This window comes from Triticum urartu, chromosome 7A (genome assembly GCF_056163025.1).
Source record: "Triticum urartu cultivar PI428250 chromosome 7A, HENAU_Tu73, whole genome shotgun sequence".
In the NCBI taxonomy this organism is placed as follows: Eukaryota; Viridiplantae; Streptophyta; class Magnoliopsida; order Poales; family Poaceae; genus Triticum; species Triticum urartu.
This window is the reverse complement of record NC_141879.1, coordinates 548,600,267-548,618,545: the sequence shown is the minus strand read 5'-3', so window position 1 is coordinate 548,618,545 and position 18,279 is coordinate 548,600,267.

The window sequence follows — 18,279 nt, the reverse complement described above, 5'->3', positions numbered from 1 at the left end:
GGGAGCCGGCGTCGTCCTTACCTCTCCAAAAGGCGACAAGCTCAGATACAAGCTACAGATCCACTTTGCCGCCTCCAACAATGTGGCCGAGTACGAGGCGGTCATACACGGGCTCTGGCTTGCCAAAGAACTTGGCATTCGCCGGATCCTATGTTATGGCGAGTCGGACCTGGTAGTCCAGCAATCATCCGGCGACTGGGACGCCAAGGACGCGAATATGGCGAGCTACCGCTTCCTGGTCCAACAACTCAACGGATACTTTGAAGGATGCGAGTTCCTCCACGTACCGCGAGCCGACAACGAGCCAGCCGATGCCCTGGCTCGAATAGGCTCCACTCGGCAAGCAATTCCAACCGGCGTCGCTCTACAACGCCTCCTCAAGTCATCTATAAAGCCGTCTCCAGAATCCGATTCCATCTTCGTGCCGCCTGACCACGATGCGGCCGGGTCCGGCTCGAAGAACCAAGTAGGCGACCCCAGGACTTCGGCAGCCGGCTCGGGGACTTCGGCAGCCGGCTCGGGGACTGCGGTAGCCGGCACGGGGACTGCACCAGCACAACAGCTGGCGGCCAACTCCAGCACCTCACCGCCCAGCCCGCCCACCCTGGTGGCAGTAGCCACATTGGCAGTAGAAGAAGTCGCGGCTCCATCATGGGCTCAGTCCATCGTCAACTTCCTAGTAAACCAAGACCTGCCGGCTAACGAAACAGAAGCAAGACAAGTCCAACTTCGAGCCGGAGCATACACAATCGTCAACAGAGAGCTCGTCAAGCGCAGTGTCACTGGAGTCCTCCAACGGTGCGTCGAGCAAGAGAAAGGCATTGCAATCCTCAGAGACATTCACCAAGGAGAATGCGGCCACCATGCGGCCTCAAGATCACTTGTCGCCAAAGCCTTCCGCCATGGTTTCTTCTGGCCGACTGCTTTGGATGATGCCAAAGAATTAGTTAAACATTGCAAGGGGTGCCAACTCTTCAGCTCCAAGCAACACATGCCGGCCTCGGCACTCAAGACCATTCCCCTCACTTGGCCCTTTGCCGTTTGGGGACTGGACATGGTGGGCCCATTCAAGACGGCGCGCGGCGGCATGACGCATTTGCTCGTCGCCGTGGACAAATTCACCAAGTGGATTGAGGAAAAGCCGATCAAGAAGCTGAATGGGCTGACTGCTGTGACATTCATCGCAGACATAACAGCACGGTACGGCGTGCCACACAGCATCATCACCGACAATGGCACGAATTTTGCCAAAGGAGCCCTGGCACGTTTCTACGCAGCCCAAGGCATCCGGCTGGACTTAGCATCCGTCGCCCACCCGCAGTCAAACGGCCAGGTCGAGCGAGCTAACGGCCTCATCCTCTCCGGCATCAAGCCCCGACTGGTTGTACCTCTGGAGCGCTCAGCCGGCTGTTGGCTCGATGAGCTGCCGGCTGTCCTCTGGAGCCTGCGCACTACACCAAACAAGTCAACCGGCTTCACCCCTTTCTTCCTTGTGTATGGTGCCGAGGCAGTCATCCTAACAGACATCGAGTTCGACTCGCCTCGAGTAACCATGTACATGGAAGCGGAGGCCAAGGAAGCACGAGAAGACGGTGTCGACCTGCTGGAAGAAAGCCGGCTGTTAGCCCTCAGCCGGTCTGCCATCTACCAGCAGGGTTTGCGCCGCTACCACAGCCGGAAGGTCAGGCCAAGATCTTTCCAAGAGGGTGATCTTGTGCTCCGGCTGATCCAACGAACAGCCGGCCAGCACAAGCTCTCAGCCCCTTGGGAAGGCCCCTTCGTCATTAGCAGAGCTCTAGGCAACGACTCCTACAACCTGATCGATGCACAGAAGCCGAAGGCACGCAAGAGAGACGACTCCGGCAAGGAGTCAGAACAACCATGGAACGCCAACCTCCTTCGAAGGTTTTACAGTTGAAAGGCAGTATGTATCACGCTAACTTTTGTATTAAGTACAAGACAACAGGCCCCCCGAGGAGGGCTCGGGGACTGCCATCCCTTATTTATGAATGAAAAGTATCATGCTTATGACCTTGTCATTTCATTTACTTGTTCCGTCCAGCACCGAGTTCGACTAAGTCGGCTCGGGGATTGGCCGACTGGAGTTATGTTAGAAATCCTACCCGCAGTCAGACAAGTAGTGTGCCGGCTCCCAAGCCTTCTCTTGTCAAAAGTCGCAGTTCGAAGAACCGGCTGTCCGGCTGGCAAGAGTTAAAAGCAGGAACGGGTGCCCACACGAAAAACGGCTAGGGACTAACGGATTAATATAACAAAAGCCGGTTTTTCTCCCACCGCCGACCGGCTACCAGAGTAGCCGGCCGGCCGGTTTCCATTCACTTCACTTCAATCCAAGAGAGCTCAAGTACTTGCCTCCCCAAAGAGGGAAGGCGGCAAAGGAAAAAGCCTAAGGATAAAAAAGCATACGCGAATGGAAACCAAACATGCACATAATAATATTTACATAAAAAGACCTCCGAGAGGCCAGCATTCAACATAGTTTGCAGACACCCCCAGTGGGTGGAACTGCGAAAACTTAACAAAGATTTTTCAAAGACAACAAAGCAGGAAAGATAAAGACGGCAGGTCAAGCTGGCGGAGCGGCCGACGAGCCAGATTGGTTGGCGGAGACGGTCGTGCCGGCTGAAGGAGCGGCCGACTGGCGAACTTCGGCTTTGTCGCCGCCTCCCGTAGAGGGCGCGCTTCCACGCGCCTCGTTGCTGGAGGCACGGTCGGCCTGAGGTCGGCCGGTTGTTCCACCAGCCGGCTCGACGTCTTCGCCGTGCTCCTCTTCGTCATCCTCGCCTTCGTCGCTGGAGGCAATCTCCTCCGCCGAGTCCTCGCCCACCGCCGGGTACAGCCCGAACCACTCCTCCGGCTGAGCAACACCGTCATCATAGATTTCGGGTGCGAAAACGCTGATGTCGGTGCACTCGGCGATCGTTGAAGCTCGCTGGGCGATAGCCGGCCTCACCTCCTCCAGCTCCGCGTCGGCCTCCATCCGCCAAGTGCGCAGCTGGTCCAGGCTCAGCCCTGGGTACCAAGCCCGAACGAACTCCAACGCCCGCCCGGCTCCAAGGCGGGCCGCCGACGCCTTCCAAGCCTCAAAGCGACCAACTGCGATCTCTAGCCAGTCGGCAGTTCGGCTTGGGGTGCGGGGGATCGTCTCGCCGGGCCAGAGGGCGGCCAGCACTTGCGCCCCGGCACATTGGAGCCGACGAAGCATCCGATGAGCCGGCTGCAACCGCGCCTGGACAGCCAAGAGCTGCTCCTCAAGCGTCCGGTTTGCATCTGGCACGATGTTGGGCCCCGCCTGACGACGCGCCTCGCGATGGGCCTCAATGCTTTGGGCGGCGAAGGCGGAGTAGCCCGGGAAGTAATCTGCAAGAAACAACAAGCAGTAGCTAAGGATAAGCCAAAACCCAGGCGGCAAGGGGCAGGAGAAGGGCTAAGAAGGCGACTTACCGTCGATCAAATCCTCGATCCGGCCGAAGCCCTCGTCCAGGGCTCGCCGGGTCTCAGACCAGCTCGCCGCCTCGGTCTCATACTCCGCCTTCAAGGCGGCTTCGCTTTCCTGCGCTGCCTGCAGGGCCGCTTTGTGGCTCTCCTGTTGGTCGGTCAGCTTCTTGGCCTGGCGATCCCGTTCCTGGACCAAGGCGGCGTACTCGGCCTCCTTGGTATGAAGGGCGGCCTTCGCGTCGCCGAGCTCCTTCCTCAAGTCGGCGTTGGCCCCTGAAGACAAAGAAAAAGAAAAACCAATAAGGAAAGAGTCGTCAAGAAAGATCCGACCCGACTGCGCAGTAGTCGGCCCGAATCTCAGGGACTACACCCAGTGGGTGTGCTGACGCGCCCCCACAGGAGATAGACAAGATCGAGTACTTACTTCGACTGTCGGCCAGGTCGTCGGTCCTCCGGCTCAACTCCCGAGCCTGGGAGTTGAAGGCGGCAGCATGAAGGTTGTGGTATTCCTGAAAGTTCAGAAAAAAGCAAAGTAAGGTAGCCGTCGAGAAAGATCCGACCCGACTGCGCAGCAGTCGGCCTGAATCTCGGGGACTACACCCAGTGGGTGCGCTGAGGCGCCCCCACGGAAGAAATTTAGAAAGCAAAGAAGCCAAGAACGAAGGACTCACCCGGATAGTGGCTCGCGTTGACAAGAACTCCTGGGTAAACTGTTGCAGCAGGGCGGCCTGAGCCTGCAGCCGGCTCCGGACCCCTTGAGCCGCCACATTCAGCTCGCCAGTGCCCCCGCTGGGAGTCCACTCGGACGTGGCAGTGCTGGCCGCCTCCAGGTCTTCCACCGACTGGCCGGTGCCCGCGACTCGGCGCAACTCCGGCGGAGCGGCGCCTCCCCCCGCGCGCCGGCTCGTCGCCGGCTGCACCTCGAGGCCGGCCCTGTTCTCCGGCTCGCCTCCGGTCGGCCCCTCTGGTGCCGCTGATGATTGGCCGCCTTGGCCCGCTCCGGTTAGTGCTGCTGGTGGCGCTCTCCTCGCAAAGGCCACAGGGTCTTCCCCCCTCTCCATTAGCGGCGGGTCTTGGACGATCTCCTCCGCCAAGGGCAACGGGGTGTCGGGGGCTACGGCTCGGAGAGGAATGGCAAGCAGCGGAGGCTGGTTGCGCGAGCTTTCCGCCTCCGTCTCCGTGGTAGCCGCCTCCGTCTGGGCCTTGGCTGCCGCGTCGGCCGGCTCCCTCGCCGCCTGGGCGGCCGCCTTCTCCGCCGCCTCGCGCTCCTCCCGCGCTTCGCGGGCGTTCCGCTCTGTGGCCTCCCTGAGATCGGCGCGGGGGTCCACGCGGCGGGAGCTCGAAGACCCACCAGCCGGCCCCACGACGGAGCCGCCCGGACCCCGCTCAAGGGAAAGCGGCGCCCTGTCCAGCAAGCGAGAAAAGATAAGAAGAATATTCGAAGAGAAAGAGAATGATGACTAGCATGCGGCAAGGCAATCGAAGACTTACGCTGAGACCGCCGGAGGCTGCTTCACCGCCTTGCGGAAGCGGGCCGCTTTCGCAGCCGCCTCGTCTCGCTTGGTCGCCGCGGCGGAGGCTTTGGACTTCTTCGGCCGACTGCCAAAGAGGCCTGAAGCGGCCCGGCGCTTCTGTGCGCCGCCGCCGGCCGCCGGCGCGATAGACGAGCCCGCGCCCTGATGGTCGGCCGCCGGCTGGCGACGCGGGGCGACTTCGGCTTCGAAATCGTCCAGCCAGTCCTCGAAGCTCGCGGTGAACCTTGAGCCTCCGGACTCGGCGCTGTCCCCCACCATGGCGTCTTCCATGGCGGCCGCCCCCAAGTCTGGGTCGTCAACGTCGTCCACCGTGCGGTCGGGGGCATAGTGGCGTTCAATCCCTGCCGCCCCGGCCGGCGGCGCAAGAAGAGGGTTCTGCTCAAAGAACCGACTGGTCAGAAGCCGGCCGTTATGAAGCCGGCTGACGACAAAAAAGAAGATAGAGAGAGAAGCTTACCACGGGCGGAGGATTGGCGCGAGAATACGGCACCTTGCCGTATTGCCAGTCCCCGGCGAGCTTGCAGTTGGCAATGTAGTTAACCATGAGCGCCACCTCCACGTGGGGCATGTCCCATGTGCTCAGCCGGCTTGGGTCGAAGCGGCCGCTCATCTGACACATCATATGGGGCCGGCTTTGGAGAGGAAGGATCCGGCGCTCCACGAAGGCGGCCACCAAGTCGGCCCCGCGCAGGCCTTCCGACTGAATCATCACCCGAAGCCGGGAGATGGCGGCGTTCCCGGCCGGAGACAGTGACCGGGACCGGAAGCTCCACGAGGGCTGCCTCCTAGCCGGCGGGCGGGCTACGTAAGCCGACAGGTTGATGTAGTCTCCTTGCTCGGCGACGTTCCTCACGTAGAAATATGATCTCTGCCAGACCTTCACTGACTGGATCAGGGGGATGGGCGGGAACGAGTTGTTCTCGCTCACCCTCCTCATGGCGATGAAGGCCCCGCAGGGGGCGGGCACGCCGGCGACGACTGTGCCGAGCTTGCTCTGGAAGAACTCTCCCCAGAGTTCCAGCGTGGGGAGCAGCCCCAAGAAGCCTTCGCAGAGGGAGACGAAGGCCGACAGCAGTATCACCGCATTGGGCGTGAGGTGATGCGGCTGAAGGTTGTAGAACTCCAGGAAAGAGCGTAGAAACCCGCTCGCCGGAAGGCCGAAGCCGCGCAGGCAGTGCGAACGGAAGACGACCCGCTCGCCCTCCTCCGGTGCCGGCGAGATCTCCTTCTCCGGCACCAGGCAGACCTGTACGAGGTCGGCGCCGGGCAGGCGCCGAGTCTGGCGGAGGAACTCCACATGGTCTTCATGGACGTTGGAGCCGTCCCACGAGCTTGACAATGCCATGGGAGCGAGGCGGTGTAGAGACGCGGCGGCGCTGAGACGGGAAGCTGCGACGGCGGTGAGAGGAAGAAACGAGGGTTAGGAGGGGCGGAGCGGGAGAGAGCGTGCGAACCTCTGTCGCTCTCCCTCCTCCCCCTACTTATAGGCTCACGTGGCGGAGCCGAGGAGGCACGGCGTGGGGAAGCGTGTGGATCGATCGTGCCCACTCCCCACGTCCCGCGATTATTGAGCCTTAACGGCGAAGCAAAACTGCTTCGAGAAGGCGAGCGGCCCCTACGGGCCACGGAAGATCCGCGCCGGGACCAATGCTCACGAGTGGCGGGCCCGGGCCTGTGGCGGCGTCCCATCATGCGCATGCGCTCGTAGGATCTCGCCGCCACGTGGCCGCGGGAGGGCCCGTGGTCAGCACGCAGGTCCCCCCTCCTCCCTCCTACAAGACGTGGGGCTCTCTGAAGTCAGCATATGCCCGCGAAGCCGGCTCTTCAGGAGGGGAAGCTGACCAAGCTTCTCGTCCCCCTGCTCGCCTCGGAGCTCGATCAGCTTCGGGGACTACTATCGGAGTAAATAGCCACGGGTAGCCTAGCCGGTTTCCCCTGACCCTTCTGAAAAAGTTACGAGCCCACCCGGCTCTCAAGAATCAAAGACATGGGGCCGCCTTCCCCTTGCCGACTGCCACCCAGGCCGGCTTTCGAAGGCGGTCCGACTTTAGCCCTCATGAGAAGGCCGACTCCAAGAAGCCGGCCATGAGAAGGCCGACTCCAAGAAGCCGGCTCTCCATAAAGCGGTCAAGACCGTACCCACAAAGTTTGCACCCACCTAACGGCGGTGCGATGGGGCGTGGCTACAGTGAAGCCTGCCACCCCCGAATCCCGGAGCACGCCTGGCACAGTGCGCCGTACGGGGTAGGCATGACCCGTCCGGCGCGGCACTGTTGCCATGTTGACCCTGGCATCACCCACGACGGGCCGCCAGCGTGGCCCATAGACGGTGGGCCCCTTTGAGCAGAGAGACGCCCGAATGCGGCCCCTATGAACCACGATGCAGAGAGACGGCTCCCCGCAGCCGGCTTGCCGCCCCCTTCGACCAAGACGCCCCATTAAGGAGACAAGACGCGGTGAGGCTACAGCGATCGCCAGACAGGCGGCGGTACTGTAGCCGCGCTTACCACGATGAAGCTCACGTCAACAAGATGGAGCCACAGTAACCGACCGCCGACCAGGCCCTGGACAGTGGGGCCTGCCTGTCGACCAAGGGGCCGGCAGCCGGCGGGACCCACCAGTCGACGGGCCGCAGCAGCCGGCGCAGAAGCCGGCGAGTGCAGTCACAGACGGCTGGGCCCCGCGCCCAGTCGGATTACCATTGTATCACCGGGGGGTAGGCCTATATAAACCCCCCGGAGCACCCGTGCAAAGGGTTCGACCCCCTTTCTAGTCCTAGACACCACACAAGGAGAAGAAGCAGGCTAGCTGTGCCCTTCTTCCTCCTCCCACCAAACAGCTCAAGGAGCGTTGTGAAGCTACTTGAATCATCTAGTGAACATGCGGAGACCCCGCAGAGCAGCAATAGGGGTGTTATCTCCACGGAGAGCCCCGAAGCTGGGTAAGATCCGCCGGCGTGCATGTCTTCGCCTTATCCCGTTTCCAGGCACCGGCGATGTCTTACTGGCTCCCACAATGATAAGCCACCCGTTGGCATATGTCGCACCTACCACCCGACACCCCCAGGGGCTGCCGCCCCCCCTTTTAGATGGGATCTCCAAGGGGGCATGCGCCCCCCTAGCCCCTATATATAGTGGAAGGGAGGGAGGGCAGTCGTACCTTTGCTCTTGGCGCCTCCCTATCCCTCCATAACACCTCTCCTCCCCGCTTGTGCTTGGCGAAGCCCTGCCGGGATCCTGCTGCATCCACCACCACGTCGTCGTGCTGCTGGATCTTCATCAACCTCTCCTTCCCCCTTGCTGGATCAAGAAGGAGGAGACGTCTTCCCAACCATACGTGTGTTGAACACGGAGGTGCTGTCCGTTCGGCACTTGGTCATCGGTGATTTGGATCACGGCGAGTACGACTCCATCATCCCCGTTCACTTGAACGCTTCCGCTCGCGATCTACAAGGGTATGTAGATGCACTCCTATTCCCCTCATTGCTAGAATACTCCATAGATTGATCTTGGTGATGCGTAGAAATTTTTTAATTTCTGCTACGATCCCCAACAAAGCTGGCGGCGATCAAGGTCACCAACACCAAAAGACATGATTTCCAGTCCTTTATGGAGACTTTCATCGCTGCTGCCACTCGGATTTCAGATGGAATTGACTTGGACGAATTCGTCGAACCTGCTAGCCCCCCTCCTGCTGAATGAACAAACTTTGGGATTTAAACCTGCCTTAAATTTGCCTCGGAATGCCCAGTGGTTGTTGTAACCGTTAAACTCCTTCAGGCCTGATGCTCGAATACTTTTGATCCGTCGTCCGGAACTTTAGGATTTATCTGAACTTGGTTAATTTCTGAATATGCTTGTATTTTCCTTTGAGTGGAATTTGCTGTTTACTCTGAATAATCTTTAGACCTGCATCTCGTTGTCCTTGCGAATAGGGATGGAGCACACATTGTATTTGTGGCGCAGCTCCAAAGGAGGAGGTTGCAGTCGACCTACACCTCGTCGTCCTTGCGGATGGGGATGGAACGCACATTGTATTTGTGGCGCAGCCCCGAAGGAGAAGGTCGCAGTCGACCTGTACCTTGTCGTCCTTGCGGATATGGATGGAGCGTACGTTGTACTTGTGGCGCAGCTCCTAAGGAGAAGGTTGTAGTCGACCTGCACTTCGTCGTCCTTGCAGATGGGGATGGAGCGCACGTTGTATTTGTGGCGCGGCTCCGAAGGAGAAGGTTGCAGTTGACCTGCACCTCGTCGTCCTTGTAGATGGTGATAGAGCGCACGTTGTATTTGTGGCGCAGTTCCGAAGGAGAAGGTTGTACTCGACCTGCACCTCGTCGTCCTTACAAATAAGGATGGAGCGCACGTTGTATTTGTGGCGCAGCTCCAAAGGAGAAGGTTGTAGTCGACCTGCACCGAGTGGGAGGTTCGCTCACCACTCAGCAGGATTCTTTGACCTTAGGCGAGTAGTGGACTGCAGCTAAGCCTCCGAGTGGGAGGGTTGCTCACCATTCGGTAGGATTTTACAAACTTAGGCGAGTACTGGACTGCAGCTAAGCCCCCCGAGTGGGAGGGTTGCTCACCACTCGGCAGGATTTTTTAACCTTAGGCGAGTACTGGACTACAGCTAAGCCTCCGAGTGGGAGGGTTGCTCACCACTTGGTAGGATATTTTAAACTTAGGCGAGTACTGGACTGCAGCTAAGCCTCCGAGTGGGAGGGTTGCTCACCACTCGGTTGGATTTTACAAACTTAGGCGAGTACTGGACTGCAGCTAAGCCCCCGAGTGGGAGGGTTGCTCACCACTCGGTAGGATTTTACAAACTTAGGCGAGTAATGGACTGCAGCTAAGCCCCCCGAGTGGGAGGGTTGCTCACCACTCGGCAGGATTATTTAACCTTAGGCGAGTACTGGATTGCAGCTAAGCCTCCGAGTGGGAGGGTTGCTCTCCACTCAGTAGGATTTTTTAAACTTATGCGAGTACTGGAGTAAGCCCCCTCCCCCCGAGTGGGAGGGTTGCTCACCACTCAGTAGTATTTTACAAACTTAGGCGAGTACTGGACTGCAGCTAAGCCCCCGAGTGGGAGGGTTGCTCACCACTTGGTAGGATTTTCTTTTAAACTTATGCGAAATTGATTCGCAGCTAAGTCACCCACTAGGGGATTTCAGATGCAAATAAAAGCAACAACAATCGTTTAAGAGGACTGTAAAGCTCTTGTCTTTGATAAGAAAATTACAAAGGTATTTATTATTACATTTTATTCGAATGAGTACTTAAGTGTAAAAGGGGCGGAGCAACTCCGCATTCCAAGCCCGTGGCTCGTCCTTCTTATGCTCAACATTGTAAAGGTGGTATGCTCCATTGTGGAGCACTCTGGTGACAATGAAGGGGCCTTCCCAAGCAGGAGCGAGCTTGTGTGGTTTCTGCTGATCCACTCGAAGAACCAAGTCTTCCTCTTGAAAGGCTCGACCTTTCTCATTTCTGGCGTGGAATCGACGCAAGTCTTGCTGATAAATGGTCGACCAGATCAAGGCCATCTCTCTTTCCTCCTCTAGGAGGTCAACTGTGTCCTGCCGAGCTTGCTCTGCTTCATCTTCAGAGAAAAGCTTGACTCGTGGTGCATTATGAAGCAAGTCACTCGGTAGAACAGCTTCAGCTCCATAGACCAAGAAGAATGGAGTTCGGCCGGTCGACCGATTGGGAGTTGTCCTGAATCCCCAAAGAACCAATGGAAGTTCATCAACCCAGGCGCCCGCTGCATGCTTGAGGTCTCGTATCAGTCGGGGTTTCAATCCTTCGAGAATCAGGCCATTTGCTCTCTCTGCTTGTCCATTCGACTGGGGATGGGCGACTGAAGCATAGTCGACTCGCGTGCCTTGGGAGGCGCAGAAGGCTCTGAACTCATCTGAATCGAAGTTTGATCCATTGTCAGTGATGATGCTGTGTGGAACTCCGTATCTGAACATCAATTCTCTGATGAAGCTGACGGTAGTACTAGCTTCCAGATTCTTGATAGGCTTGGCTTCAATCCACTTGGTAAACTTGTCGACTGCTACAAGCACGTGAGTGAAGCCGCTCCTACCAGTCCTCCGCTCCTACCAGTCCTCAGCGGTCCAACCATATCTAATCCCCAAACAGCAAAGGGCCAGACGAGTGGAATGGTCTTTAGGGCTGACGTAGGTTTGTGGGACATATTGGAGTAAAACTGGCAGCCTTCACATCTGTCGACTATATCTTTCGCCATTTCATTTGCTCGTGGCCAATAAAATCCAGCTCGGTATGCTTTAGCCACAATGGTCCTAGAGGACGCATGGTGGCCACAGGTCCCCGAGTGGATGTCGTTGATGATCGCTATACCTTCTTCCGGGGTTATGCATTTCTGGCTGACTCCGGTTACACTTTCCCTGAACAGCTGTCCTCTTATCACAGTAAGGCTTTGGATCGACGGACGATCTGTCGAGCCTCTTCTTCATCCTCTGGGAGTTCCTTCCTAAGGATATACGCAATGTACGACACTGTCCAGTCGGGAGTAATAACCAAAATATCCATGATTAGGTTGACCACGGCTGGAATCTCGACTTCAGTCGGATCGATGGCACTCTTTGTCTGTGGGGGCTCTTCAGTGAAGGGATCTTCTTGTACTGAAGGTGTATGAATATGCTCCAGGAACACATTACTGGGAATGGCTTCTCTCTTGGAGCCTATCTTTGCTAAATCATTGACTGCTTGATTTTTCAGTCGGGGTATATGATGGAGCTCTAACCCCTCAAACTTCTTTTCCAACTTCCTCACCTCGTTACAGTAGCCAGTCATGGCTGGCCTTCTAACGTCCCACTCCTTCATCACTTGATTGACTACCAAATCTGAGTCGCCATAGATCATGAGGCGACGGGCGCCGAGTGAGATGGCCATACATAACCCATACAAGAGTGCTTCATATTCTGCTTCGTTGTTGGAGGAATAAAAGTGAATCTGTAGGACATATCTGAGCTTGTCTCCTCGGGGGGATACCAGTACCACCCCAGCACCGGAACCATTCAACATCTTGGAACCATCAAAGAACATGGTCCAGTGCTCCGAGTGAACTTGAGTCGGCAGTTTCTGTTCGATCCACTCGGCAAGGAAATCCGCTATTGCTGGGGACTTGATAGAGTCCTTTGCCTCAAACTTGATATCTAAGGGAAGGAGTTCAATCGCCCACTTTGCCACTCGACCAGTTGCATCTCTGTTGTTCAGAATCTCTGATAATGGAGCGTCGCTGCCGACTGTAATGGAGTGGTCAGAGAAGTAATGCGCAACCTTCTTCGTGGTCATATAAATCCCATAAACAAGCTTCTGATAATGTGGATATCTTTGCTTTGATGGAGTCAAAACTTCAGAAACATAGTATACTGGGCGCTGAACTTTGTAAGCTTTTCCTTCTTCTCCCCGCTCGACCGTAAGTACTGTATTGACGACTTGTCCAGTGGCTGCAATGTAAAGCTGTAAAGGCTTTTTGCTGATTGGAGCAGCAAGCACCGGCTGGGTGGAAAGCAGGGCTTTAAGCTCTGCAAATGCTGCATCAGCTTCAGGAGTCCACTCAAACTTATCTGACTTCTTCATCAGTCGGTAAAGAGGAAGTGCCTTTTCACCGAGGCGAGAAATGAATCGACTTAGGGCGGCCAAACAACTAGTAAGCTTCTGGACATCATGCACACGCACAGGGCGTTTCATCCGGAGTATGGCACCCACTTTCTCTGGGTTAGCGTCGATCCCTCGTTCAGAAACGAGAAAACCGAGTAATTTTCCGCCTGGAACTCCAAACGTGCACTTTGATGGATTAAGCTTGATATCATACCTTCTGAGGTTGGGAATAGTTTCAGCAAGGTCAGCCAGTAGGTCAGAACCTTTACGTGAATTGACCACAATTTCATCCATGTATGCTTCTACATTCCGACTGATCTGAGTGAGTAAACACTTCTGAATCATCCGCATGAATGTGGCTCCAGCGTTCTTCAAGCCGAATGGCATAGTGACATAACAGAAGCACCCAAATGGGGTGATGAAAGCTGTTTTTATCTCATCAGGTCCATACAGACGGATCTGATGATACCCGGAATAAGCGTCCAAAAAGGACAAACGCTCACACCCCGCAGTCGAGTCGACTATTTGGTTGATGCTAGGGAGAGGAAAATGATCTTTCGGGCAGGCCCGATTGATATGTTTGAAGTCAATGCACATGCGGAATGAGTCGTCCTTCTTTGGGACCATGAAAACACTAGCTAACCACTCGGAGTGATAAATCTCTCGGATAAACTCAGCTGCTAGAAGCCGAGCCACTTCTTCACCGATTGCCTTTCTCTTCTGTACGGTGGACCGTCGAAGATGTTTTTGACTGGCTTCACTTTTGGGTCGACTCACAAACGATGCTCAGCCAGTCCCCTGGGAACACATGGCATGTCAGAAGGTTTCCATGCAAAGATTTCCCAGTTCTCATGGAGGAACTGGATGAGCGCTTCTTCCTATTTGGAGTCGAGTGTTGTTGAAATGTGAGTCAGAGCAACATTGGGATCCGTTGGGTGAATATGAATCGGCTTCGTTTCACCAGACGACTGGAATGCTGAATCTGTGGCAGGCTTCTTAGCTCGCAAGAAATCACTCGGATCTGCATTTTTTTGATACTCCTGCAATTCCACTACTGCCATCTATGCATCGGCGATCTTTGAGCCCTTCTGGAAGCACTCTTCTGCCTTCTTTCGACTGCCAGTGATAGTGATCACCCCTTTAGGACCAGGCATCTTCAATTTGAGGTACATGTAACATGGCCGAGCCATAAAACGTGCATAAGCTGGCCTGCCCAGAATAGCATGATAAGCACTCTGGAAATCCACAACTTCAAATGTCAACTTTTATTTGCGGTAATTCTTGGTATCACCGAAAACTACATCAAGGGCGATCTGGCCGAGTGACGCGGCCTTCTTGCCAGGGATAACTCCAAGGAAACTCATATTGCTTTCACTGAGTCTGGACATCAGAATGCCCATTCCTTTCAACGTCTCTGCATACAGTATATTCAGACCACTGCCACCGTCCATCAGAACCTTAGTCAATCGAGTGCCTTCGACTACTGGGTTAACCACCAGCTCTTGCCTCCTAGGGGTGGCTATGTGTGCTGGGTGATCGGACTAGTCGAATGTAATGGCAGTCTGAGACCACTTCAAATAACTGGGTGTCACCGGAGCGACCATGTTCACTTCTCTGTTGATGACTTTCAGTCGACTCTTACTCTCAACATCAGCAGAAATCATCAGAGTGGAATTGACATGGGGGTAACCATCATCGTCCTCTTCCTCATCCTCAACTTTGTCCGTTTCCTTCTCCTTTTCCTTTGGCTGTTTCTCTCAGAATTGCTGGATTAGGAGTCGACACTGTCGAGTGGTATGCTTCAGGTAAATGAAATTACCCTCTTCATCTTTCTTAGTGTGAATGTGGCATGGTAAATCTAGCGCATCATTTCCATCTTGATCTTTTACTTTCTTGGGGTTCCACGGTCCTTTGGGTTTCCCTTTGAACTTTCCTTGAATCACGACTAAGGATTCTCCAGGAGCGGCTAGCTCGGCTTTGCGCTTCTTCTTCCGACTGGAGTTCCCTCCTCCGGTTTCGTGGGCGACTGTTTTGTGCTTGCCACTCCGGATTCGGTCTTCCTCTTCACCATTGGCGTATTTGGTGGCAATCTCCATCATCCGAGTCAGAATCATATCTCCTGTCCGACCGAATTTCAGATTCAATTCCTGATACTTAACGCCTTCTTTGAAGGCACAAATTGCTTGGTGATCTGACACATTCTCCACTGTATGGTGTAATGTGATCCATCTCTGGATATAATCTCTCAGAGTTTCATTCGGTTTCTAAACGCAACACTGTAATTCTGTCAGCCGTGCTGGCCGTTTGCATGTACCTTCAAATGTTTTGACAAATACCCGGGTAAGATCTTCCCAAGTATAAATACTACCAGGTGCTAACTGATTCAGCCACGCTCTGGCCGAGCCCTCTAACATGAAAGGGAGATGCTTCATGGCAACTTCATCGTTGCCACCACCAATCTGCACAGCCACTCGGTAATCCTCAAGCCAAGTGTCAGGCTTGGACTCACCAGTGAACTTACTGACTCCAGTCGCCAACCTGAAGTTGGGAGGAATCACCGCAGCCCTGATGACTCTGCTGAAGAACTCTGGACCTGAGACATGCACTTTGCTGCTGGTTGAAAAATCTCTGTCGTGGCCTTCTTTGTGAGCTCTGTTTCTGTCGACCAGACCCTGAACGAGAATAGATCTCGCATCAAAGCCCGGTTCCCTGGGGTCGACTGGAATCCTTCGCCCACCACTGTGAGGACGTCTGTCATCATGCTGCTGGGGCACGTATGACCCACTCCTTGGGGGAGGCGTGGGCACTCAATGACGATCATCGTGATCGAGTCGGTAATCATACTGCTTGCGGTTTCTGTGCTAATCTAGCCGGTCCCCACGTCCCTCACACCTCGGGGGAGATCTCGGGCTGTGAGCTGACTGGACTGTGTCTACAACCACGTATCTGCTATGGATCCTATTCCACGACTGAGATACTGTTGTATTCTACTCTCCCGCTGCTCGGAGCAAAGCCCGGATCTGCACCAAACCTCGACCAGCTTCTGACTGGGAAGGTTGAATTTACTCCGCTATTCCGGCCGCAGCTGCGAGATTCTGGATCGGAGTTCGATATACCTGAGTCGGAGGCGGAAAAAGTTGGCGTCGACTGGACTCGGGGTTACGCTGCCGAGCACGCTCGTCGAGTGCGCGCTGGAGGTTCTCCAGTCAAGTGCGCTCAGCCAAGTTGGCCAGGCGCGCCTCCTCCAAGGCCTGGGCCTTAGGGGTTTCTCCAACGATAGGAGTGTGAAGCGCATCCATGTTCCAGCGGCGAAGTTCTTCCCTCCGCTGTGATGAGAGGGGTTCGGGGCGGTACTCTTCGTGAACACGCGACGGATCGCCGCCTCCATCACCTCCGTCTTCACGGGTGAAGCCAGGAGGAATGTGTGGTCCATTGACCATCAAAATTTCTGCCGCGGGGTCGCTGCTGTCGCACTCGGATGTAGTCTCTACGGAGCCAGTCGAACAGGCCGTAGAGAGTTTCTTCGGGCTCGATTGCCGAGACTTGGGGGTGGCCGACTAGCGTGCCACCGCATGCCTCACCCACCGCTAAAGCCTCGATCGACCGGAACGTTTGCTCCAGCGGGCTGCATGGAGGGAGGTCAGCACAGGAGCCGACCGATACTGAGTCGACGGCTACCGTAGGAGGACGCCACGGACGCACGCGCGGAAGTGCGTCGCCCCGCGGGCGGGGAGCGCCTCGACGTCGAGTGGCGCTTCTTGCAGCCAAGCGGAGTCATCGGCGACGAATACGAGCGCGCCGAGACGGATCTTGCGGCCCTCGGCCAAACCTCCGCCTGAAACCATGTTGATGGGGATTGGAAAAATCGCAACTTCTCCAACAAGTTGCTAAGACACAGGCCCCACAGTGGGCGCCAACTGTCGTGGTTCTAAGTCTGACAGTAGAATGGGGGGTAGGAATGTAGAGGCAAGATCCTAGCTATGGAGGAGTTGTACACGCTAGTTTTACGAGTTCAGGCCCTTCTCGGGGGAAGTAATAGCCCTACGTCTCGGAGCCCGGAGGCGGTCGACTGGATTATATGCGTGTGAGTTACAGGGGGTGCGAACCCTTGTGCCTGTGGAGGGGGTGGCTTATATAGAGTGCGCTAGGACCCTGGCCAGCTCACGTCGCAGAGGGTTTAAGGTACATTGAAGAGAGAACGTTACTGGTAACGCCCATACTAAAGTGCCATAAATGACAATTAAGCCTATAAGTAAATGCTCGACCGTTGTTCATGCAGAGTGGCCTTAGCTCTTCTGCCCGTCGAGTGACTTCTGCGATGGTCGAGTGACATTGATTCTTCCGAGTAGAACGTCTCTGGTCGAGTGGATGATGGTACCCTTTGAATGATCCTGGCTTTAGGGTGACGTCCTAGGGGAGGATGTCTAGGTCAGGTCTATGACCCTACCCTAGGTACATAGCTTCATCAGATAGAACTACCCATAGAAGGTAAAGCACTGACACGAGTAAAGAAATCTTGAATAACTCCTTTTCCAATAATATTACCACTACCAACACAGAATCTTTTTGTATGTGAGATAGTGGGTTCTTTAGTAGGAGCATCAGAATTATTATCGATGGTAGTTTCCCCAATTTCAGACAAAGAGGCAGAAGGTAAAGGACTAACCATAACGACAAGCAAACAAACTAACACACAAGCAAACAGAAAGCAAGCGGGCAAAAAGAGGCCAATAGGGAAAGAGAGGGAGGATAGAGAGAGAGGGCGAATAAAACGGCAAGGGTGAAGTGGGGGAGAGGAAAACAAGAGGCAAATGGCAAATAATGTAATGCGGGAGATAAGGGTATGTGATGGGTACTTGGTATGTTGACTTTTGCGTAGACCTCCCCGACAATGGCGCCAAAAATCCTTCTTGCTACCTCTTGAGCACTGCGTTGGTTTTCCCCGAAGAGGAAGGGATGATGCAGCAAAGTAGCGTAAGTATTTCCCTCAGTTTTTTAGAACCAAGGTATCAATCCAGTAGGAGGCTACGCGCGAGTCCCTCGTTCCTGCACAAAACAAATAAATCCTCGCAACCAACGCAAATAGGGGTTGTCAATCCCTATAAGGCCACTTACGAGAGTGAGATCTGATAGATATGATAAGATAATATTTTTGGTATTTTTATGATAAAAGATGTAAAGTAAAATGAAGGCAAAGTAAATAGCAAAGGAAATAACTAAGTAGTAGGAGATCAATATGATAAAGATAAACCCGGGGGCCATAGGTTTCACTAGTGGCTTCTCTCAAGAGCATAAGTATTCTACTGTGGGTGAACAAATTACTGTTGAGCAATTGACAGAATGGAGCATAGTTATGAGAATATCTAGGTGTGATATGTATATAGGCATCACGTCCGAGACAAGTAGACCGACTCCTGCCTGCATCTACTACTAATACTCCACTCATCGACCGCTATCCAGCATGCATCTAGAGTATTAAGTTAAAGCCAGAGTAACACCTTAAGCAAGATGATATGATGTAGAGGGATAGACTCATGCAATATGAAGAAAACCCCATCTTGTTATCCTCGATGGAAACAATACAATACGTGCCTTGCTTCCCCTACTGTCACTGGGAAAGGACACTGCAAGATTGAACCCAAAGCTAGGCACTTCTCCCATTGCAAGAA